Genomic DNA, 9,059 nt, shown 5'->3' on the forward strand with positions numbered 1-9,059 from the left:
GCACTTTGGGAGGCCAAGGCAGGAGCATCACCTGAGGTCAGGCATTTGAGACCCCCCTGGCCAACATGACAAAACCCCATTTCTACTGAAAATACAAAAAAATTAGCCAGGCATGGTGGTGTGCGCCTGTAATCCTAGCTACTCAGGAGGCTGAGGCAAGAGAATCGCTTGAACCCGGGAGGTGGAGGTTGCAGTGAGCTGAGATGGTGCCACTGCACTCCAGCCTGGGTGACAGAGCAGGACTCCATCTCAAAAAAAAAAAAATTATTACAGATATTGTTTAATATTATATTTATATTACATAAATAATATGTTTAACATTTAAACACAATATATGTATATAATAATATTATATTTCAAGTGCTCAATAGCTATGTATATATACATATATGCATACGATAGAACATTATGCTAAGTGAAATGAGCCAGTCACAAAAGGACAAATACTGTATTAATCCATTTTTAAGAGGTTCCTAGCATAGTCAAACTAATAGAGACAGAAAGTAGAATGGTGGTTGCCAGGAGCAAGGCAGGTGGTGGGGGAATAGGGAAGAGAGGAATCAGGGCTTGTTTAACGTGTAGAGAGTTTCTGTTCTGCAAGACGAAGATGTTCTGGAGTTTAACTCCACAAATATATACTTAATATTACTGAACTGTACACTTAAAAATGGTCAGGATAACTTTTATGTTATGTGTATTTTACCACAATTAAAAATAAAATATTGGCCAGGCACGGTGGCTCATGCTTGTAATCCCAGCACTTTGGAAGGCTGAGGCAGGCGGATCACGAGGTCAGGAGATAGAGATCATCCTGGCTAACATGGTGAAAACCCGTCTCTACTAAAAAATACAAAAAATTAGCCAGGCGTGGTGGCAGGCACCTGTAGTCCCAGCTACTCAGGAGGTTGAGACGGGAGACTGGCGTGAACCCAGGAGGCGGAGCTTGCAGTGAGCGGAGATCGAGCCACTGCACTCCAGCCTGGGCAACAGAGAGAGACTCCGTGTCAAAAAAATAAATAAATAAAAATAAATAAAAAAATAAAATAAAATAAAAAATTGTTAAAACAAAAAAAAAGATCCATTTTACTTTTTCTCTTTACTTTAAAAAATGTGCCCAACAGGAAAATTTATTATTACACATTTGGTATGCGTTATATTTCTGTTGGTGCTACTCTAGAAAACAGAACTTTGATATCCAAGGGTTTTTTAACAAAGTAACTTGATCATGAGAAATAAAAATGAAATCATAAGCCTCCCAACCAACTGACTGGGCCCCCTCTTGGCCAACCGAATTCCAGAAAAACTTAAATGCTGAGCTCCCAGTCATGTCGGGACAGGAGGTCAGACACGCCTCAGAAGGCCACTTCCTTACTAACCTAAACCAGAATTCTTTCCTAAGGAATAAGCAGAAAGCAACCCTAGAGAACAAGAAACAGACCAGGCGTGGTGGCTCACACCTGTAATCTCAGCACTTTAGGAGGCTTAGTTGGGAGGTATTGCTTGAGCTCAGGAGTTCATGACCAGCCTGGGCAACATAGTGAGATCCCATCTCTACAGAAAGAAATTTAAAAATAATATTAATACAGAAAAAAAGGAAACAAGAAACAAACAATTCATTCCTTTATCACCTCTAGTCAATCATCTGAGGCCGTGACCAGACTCCCCCTCTCTTTTGCAGTTTCCACGCAGCAACTGACCAGCTCTCCTTCCTGTTAAGAGGTCACCGACCACAGAGCAGTTCTGGGCAGGGTACAGAGGCTGCACAGTGAGGGACAGTGAGCTCTGTGTCCTCTGCTTCACCTTTTGACATCAGAGGGCTGAAAACAGCTCCTTCAGATCACGCTAATGTCGCAATTTTTGGAACATGCTACCCATGAAGAGGCATGAAGTTCAATTGCACATGTGCATGTTTCTCCTTTCATAAATATTCATGACTCCTTCTATAGCTTACTGCATATGTATACTCAGTCAACCAGCTCAGCATACATTTCTGTTTTACACTTCCCATTCTTTTTTTCTGAAGACAGAGTCTTGCTCTGTCACCAGGCTGGAGTGCAATGGCACGATCTCAGCTCGCTGCAACCTCCGCCTCCCGGGTTCAAGCAATTCTCCTGCCTCAGCCTCCCGAGTAGCTGGGACTACAGGCATGCGCCACCATGCCCAGCTAATTTTTGTATTTTGGGTAGAGACGGGGTTTCACCATTTTGGCCAGGAGGGTCTCGATCTCTTGATCTCGTGATCTCGTGATCCACCCACCTCAGCCTCCCAAAGTGCTGAGATTACAGGCATGAGTCACCACGCCCGGCCTCTACACTTCCCATTCTTGAGGCGCCTTTTCCCCATCTTCTGTCATAAGCTATGCTTCCCAACCTGTTAGAATGGCCACCTTGCGGATCACCTGAGGTTAGGAGTTCGAGACCAGAGTTGAAACTCTGTCTCAAAACAATTAAAAAAAAAAAAAATGGCCCACCTTGCAGGCTGCAACCCTTTATGAGAAATAGAACCCTGCCTTCAAAATTTGTGACCCTTGTCACTCTTCAGCTGACAATATAGACTGAAGAATGAGGAAGAGGTAACTAACGAAGCTTGAGGTGTCCACCTTGGGGCAGGGTTTGAGGTTAGGAGGGTTGGAGAGCTTTTGAGGCAGAAAGAACAACTTGAGCAAAAGCCCTGAAGCAAGAGAGAGAATGGAGTGTTCCAGAAAGAGCAGTGCACAGACAGAGGGGAAGAAGGCCCTAAGGTGAGGCCGGATAAGTAGGCAGGGGCCAGTTCCGTGGGGCCTGGAGGCCTTGCTAAGGACTTTGGCCTTTATCTCAAAGCAATGGGGGCCAGGTGCAGTGGCTCACACCTGTAATCACAGCACTCTGGGAGGCTGAGGTGGGCAGGAGTTGAGAGTCAGGAATTGAGACCAGCCTGGCCAATATGACGAAACCCTATCTCTACTAAAAATACAAAAATCTGCTGGGTATGGTGGTGGGCACCTGTAATCCCAGCTACTCAGGAAAGCCAAGGCAGGAGAATTGCTTGAACCCAAGAGGTGGAGGTTGCAGTGAGCCAAGGTAGCACCACACACTCCAGACTGGGCAACAGAGTGAGGCTCCAACATAAACAAATAAATCAAGCAAGCAAGCAAGCAAGCAATGGGAAGGCAGCAGGAGAATGGCAGGAATGCCTTTTAAGAGATTGCTCTTTCTGTCATCTCCAACGCAGGGAACCAGAGCCTATGTGTGCATGTCCCTTTTTTGTTTGTTTAATTTTCATACTTTTTTCCGTGAGATTAACAATGTTGAACTTTACCTAAGCCCTATGCTCCTGGAAAACAGCAATAGTTAAGACATCTCCCAACCTTTTGTTTTTCAAACTCCCCTCATCCTTGTGTGTTGCTGGAAATCACTTACCTATAAGAACCACTGGCTCCTCCCATTAATTAATTAATTACTTATTTCTTTTTCTTCTGTGTTTGGTTTTGGTTTTGGTTTTGGTTTTGGTTTTGAGACAGGGTCTCACTTTGTTGCCCAGGGTGGAGTGCAGTGGTACATTCATAGCCCACTGTAGCCTCTACCTCCCAGGATCAAGTAATCCTCCCACCTCAGCCCCCCAAGTAGCTGGGACTCTTGGCTTTTTAATTTTTTGTAGAGATGGAGGTCTCTCTCTTTTTTTTTTTTTTTTTTTTTGAGTTGGAGTTTCACTCTTGTTGCCCAGGCTGGAGTGCAGTGGAGCGATCTTGGCTGGCTGCAACCTCTGCTTCCCGGGTTCAAGCGATTCTCCTGCCTCAGTCTCCTGAGTGGCTGAGATTACAGGTGTGTGCCACCATGCCCAGCTAATTTTTGTATTTTTCGTAGAGATGGGGTTTCGCCATGCTGGCCAAGCTGGTCTCAAACTCCTGACCTCAGGTGATCCACCCACCTTGGAACTCCCAAAGTGCTGGGATTACAGGTGTGAGCCACTGCTCCAGGCTCCACTAATTTAGATAAGACTCCCTTCCATAGGATTCACAGATGACTTCCAGGTATTTGTGACAAGGTCAAATGCAGACCCTTCAACTCCGTGTTCCTTTTTTCATGAGCAATTAAGATTAGAATTTCCTGTCCCCCTGAAACTAGCTAGAGACAAAAGTAAACATTTTCTGTTCAGCTGGCAGAGACTTCCCCTGATTACAAAACTATTCTAAACTGTTCATCATGCACCTGTGACTTGCCTATTCTTAACTATAAAGGTCTAAGGCAAAGCTACTTTGCCACAATACTTTGATCTTCACATCTAGATGGCTCTCCCTATTGCAATAGCCTCAATAAAATCATATCCTTAATTGTCCTATGCATTTTGTCTCTTTTTTTTTTTTTGAGACAGAGTCTCGCTCTGTCACCCAGGCTGGAGTATAGTGGAACGATCTTGGCTCTCTGGAACCTCTGCTTCCTGGGTTCAAGTAATTCTCCTGCCTCAGCCTCCCGAATAGCTGGGATTACAGGTGCCCGCCACCACGCCCAGCTAATTTTTATGTCTTTAGTAGAGACGGAGTTTCACCATATTGGTCAGGCTGGTCTCGATCTCTTTACCTCATGATCCACCCACCTCGGGCTCCCAAAGTGCTGGGATTACAGGTGTGAGCCACCACGTCTGGCCCCTATGAGTCTATTTTTTTTTTTTTTGAGATGGAGTCTCGCTCTGTAGCCCAGGCTGGAGTGCAGTGGCCGGAACTCAGCTCACTGCAAGCTCCGCCTCCCGGGTTTACTCCATTCTCCTGTCTCAGCCTTCTGAGCAGCCGGGACCACAGGCGCCCACCACCTCGCCCGGCTAGTTTTTTGTATTTTTCAGTAGAGACGGGGTTTCACCGTGTTAGCCAGGATGGTCTCGATCTCCTGACCTAGTGATCCGCCCATCTCGGCCTCCCAGTATGAGTCTATTTTTAAAAATGTATCCTTTACTTGGTCACTTCCCCCCTTCAAATATTACAGTTTTTCTTTTACTTTTTTTTTCTCAAAGTATAAAAAGCATGAAATATAAACAGGCTTTTTTGCATTGCACATGTAGAGGTGTGCAATTGAAGCATCATGGAACTATCTTACACCAAAAAAACCATCAAATCTTAAACAATTCCTTAAAAATCTCAAGGCTCAGAAAGAGCTAAAACCCACTTTTTCTTCGTTACACGTATAATTCAAATATTCTGTCTGAAGAAATACACTTAATCATTTTCGCTGTCTTCCATATCTGCATGGTGGCACACTTATAAAAATACGCCTGTATGATCATGTTTAGTCTTACTGTTTCCAGCCAGGTTTTTTTCTTTTTTTTTTTTTTTTTGAGATGGAGTCTCACTCATTGCCCAGGCTGGAGTGCAGTGGCATGATCTCGGCTCACCACAACCTCCGTCTCCTGGGTTCAAGCAGTTCTCCTGCCTCAACCTCAAGAGTAGCTGGGATTACAGGTGTGTGCCATCACGCCTGGCTAATTTTTTGTTTTTAATAGAGACGAGGTTTTGCCATGTTGGCCAGGCTGGTCTCGAACTCCTGACTTCAGGTGATGCACCTGCCTCAGCCTCCCAAAGTGCTGGGATTACAGGCCTGAGCCACTGTACCCGGCTGCCAGCCAGGTGTAAAACCTCAAAGCCAGCCATCTAGAAAAAACAGGTAGTCAGAAAGTTGATCTCTTTCCCACCTCTCTAACCCCAATAACTATGAAGTCAGTTTTATGACAGGACTCCAAACACTGGATTGTGATGAGAAATGCTAGGTCCAGTTTCTTCATAATCCTTTTTGGCATGGCATACTCAGTAGACGCCAGCATGTATCCTCCAAATCAGACTGATTGCTGCATGTGTTGCATAGTGATCTGTGTATCAATAGGTTTTGGCCTCAATCTACCGCTACTCAATTCCTCACTTAATTCCTGGCATCTTAGAGTTCTTTTCAAATCTCTCATAAGCAATATTAAAAGTACCTGAACATAGTTGAACCTCCAGAGAGGACAATATTCTTGCAGGGACGATGTCTGACATTCACAGGACAATCCTGAATTACTTCATCTGCAACCTCCCACCTCGATCTCCCAAGTAGCTGGGACTACAGGTGTGCGCCGCCACACCTGGCTAATTTTTGTATTTTTGTAGAGACAGGGTTTCTCTATGTTTCTGCAGGGCTCAAGCGATCCACCCACCTCGGCCTCCCAAAGTGCTGGGATTACAGGCATAAGCCATCATGCCCAGCCTCTGGTGAGTCTTCTCTCAGGCTGAACCTCCCTCTTTTTCATAGAAGCTCTTTGACTTTATCTGGGATCTAGTTTGGTAATAAGGCCTTTTTTTTTTTTTTTTTCTTCTTTTGAGACGGACTTTCACTTTTGTTCCTCAGGCTGAAGGGCAATGGCACGATCTCAGCTAACTGCAACCTCTACCTCCCAGGCTCAAGCGATTTTCCTGCCTCAGCCTCCCAAGTAGCTGGGATTACAGGCATGCGCCACCATTCCCGGCTAATTTTGTATTTTTAGTAGAGATGGGGTTTCACCATGTTCGCCAGACTGGTATCGAACTCCTGACCTCAAGTGATCTGCCCACCTCAGCCTCCCAGAGTGCTATGATTATAGGCATGAGCCACTGCGCCCAGCCAAGACCTCCTTAATAAATGGCCTTGCATCCTTCTTGGGACTATAAAATGCTTTTGTCTCTTCTGGCAAGCACTTCCTATAAGGATAGCATCATCACAGAGCAAAGTCTGGTTTCTACAGAATTTATGTTCTGTCTGTGAGGCATGCCTTTTCCGGTGAATTTTCTTTTGTTTTTTTCTGCATGCCTGATATAATATTTCATGTGGTCCGCACGCCTGGCTTAAAAGTTTTGAGGCAATCTTACTTTGGTTTCATTTTGGATTGGTTATGTGTATCTGCAAATGACTTGGGGTTCTTTTATTTTTCCCTGCTTGTTTCTGAACATCTTCTGAGGGAAAAAAAAAAAAAACAAAAACATTCTAAGTGGTGGGCACAGGTGGGCCTATTAAAAGCCACTAGGGGCTGGGCGCGGTGACTCATGCCTGTAATCCCAGCATTTTGGAAGGCCGAGGCGGGCAGATCACCTGAGGTCAGGAGTTCAAGACCAGCCTGGCCAACATGGCAAAACCCTGTCTCTACTAAAAATACAAAATTAGCCAGGCATGGTGGTGCATGCCTGTAATCCCAGCTACTCGAGAGACTGAGACAGGAGAATCGCTTGAACCCAGGAAACGGAGGTTGCCGTGAGACAAGATCATGCCATCGCACTTCAGCCTGGGCAACATGAACGAAACTCCGTCTCAAAATAATAAAAAATAAAAGCCACTAGGGTAGTTGCCACCATCTATGAGGGACTCTTGTCCCTGAAGAAAAAGTCTCCCATGTTAAGATAAACAGGTGTGATTACTACGGGGGTGCCTGCCAGTCTCAAGAAAATTTCCATGTGACTAGGGAAAACTTGGTCACAGGTTGGACAATTTCGGGCAAAGGCCATCTGCCAGGTATAAAAAAAGTATTCTGTGCCAGGTACACTGTAAAAAAAAAAAAAAAAAAAAACACGGGTCCAAGCCCCTGATATTCCCAGCAGGGCTTATAGGGGTTTCTTTTGCTTTCAAAAGATTAATAAAAAATGGGACAGGATTCTCAAAATTCTAGGCATGCCAGACTCTCTGGGATGGGACTCCAGCTGGAAAGATGTTCAAAACTGATGGCCCTTTTTCATGCACATTTTTAAACTGATGGGCAAACTATACCAATGATAATTTGTGGCCATTATGGGAATTATTTGAATTTTCTAAACTTGTTTTTCTCAGAAAACCTCAACTACAGAGTTAAGCAGTCTAAACACTGGATGCATAAAGAGGCTTCTAACCTCTGTATGTACTTTTGTTGTTGTTGTTTATTCTGAATCTGCTAATTTTTTCACTTGTATTAAGATAAATCTTTTACTAAAGGCTACTTGGAGGTTTTCATTTTTTCTCCAACCCCTAAATGAAATATAAACATCCAAGAGTTCACTAAAACAATTCATTTGAAACTGAAAAAAGGTGGGGAGAAGTTTGAAACAAAAAAAGACTTTTTAAAACCAAACTGCTATGGAAACTGCTTTGCCCAAAATTTGGTTCACAACCTTCATTATATTACATCTCAGGACAAATAAAAATTTTCAAGTTTAGCCATATGAACATGACCCTAACTTGTCCCATTTTGTAACAGATATAATTTGGATCAAACTGTATTTTTATAAGCTGACAAGTTTATATTACTCTGTTTTACTGTATTATGATTAGAATTTTAAAGTAAAAACTGTAAATTTTTTGTTTTTCTTCATCTGTATGTTTTTACTTTTTGTGTCTACATATTTTATGTATATGATTTTAAATTTACAAAGATCTCTATTTAATTGGCTTGAAGGAAAATAATTAAGTGCTTAAAAAAGTAATTTATTAGAAATACAGTAATTAATACAAATGCTTTTACGTTCACATGAGCATAAATCCTTTTTTTTTTTTTGAGACAGAGTCTTGCTCTGTCGCCCAGGCTGGAGTGCAGTGGCACAATCTCTGCTCACCACAACCTCCGTCTCCTGGGTTCAAGTGATTTTCCTGCCTCAGCCTCCCTAGTAGCTGGGATTACAGGTGTGTGCCACCACTCCTGGCTAATTTTTTGTATTTTTAATAGTGATAGGGTTTCACCATGTTGGCAAAGCTGGTCTCGAACTCTTGACCTCGTGATCTGCCCACTTCGGCCTCCCAAAATGCTGGGATTACAGGTGTAAGCCACTGCACCTGGTGGGTAATCTTTTGTAAGTAAACTAATCTTAAAATTATTGGTAAAATAGGCTGGGCGTGGTGGCTCACACCTGTAATCCCAGCACTGTGGGAGGCTGAGGTGGGCAGATCACTTGAGGTCAGGAGTTTGAGACCGGCCTGGTCAACATAGTGAAACCCCATCTCTACTAAAAATACAAAAATTAGCTGGGCATGGTGGCGCACACCTGTAATGTCAGCTACTCAGGTGGCTGAGGCAGGAGAATCACTTGAACCTGGGAGTTGGAGGTTGCGGTGAGCTGAGATTGT

Source organism: Theropithecus gelada, chromosome 15 (assembly GCF_003255815.1).
Source record: "Theropithecus gelada isolate Dixy chromosome 15, Tgel_1.0, whole genome shotgun sequence".
NCBI lineage: Eukaryota > Metazoa > Chordata > Mammalia > Primates > Cercopithecidae > Theropithecus > Theropithecus gelada.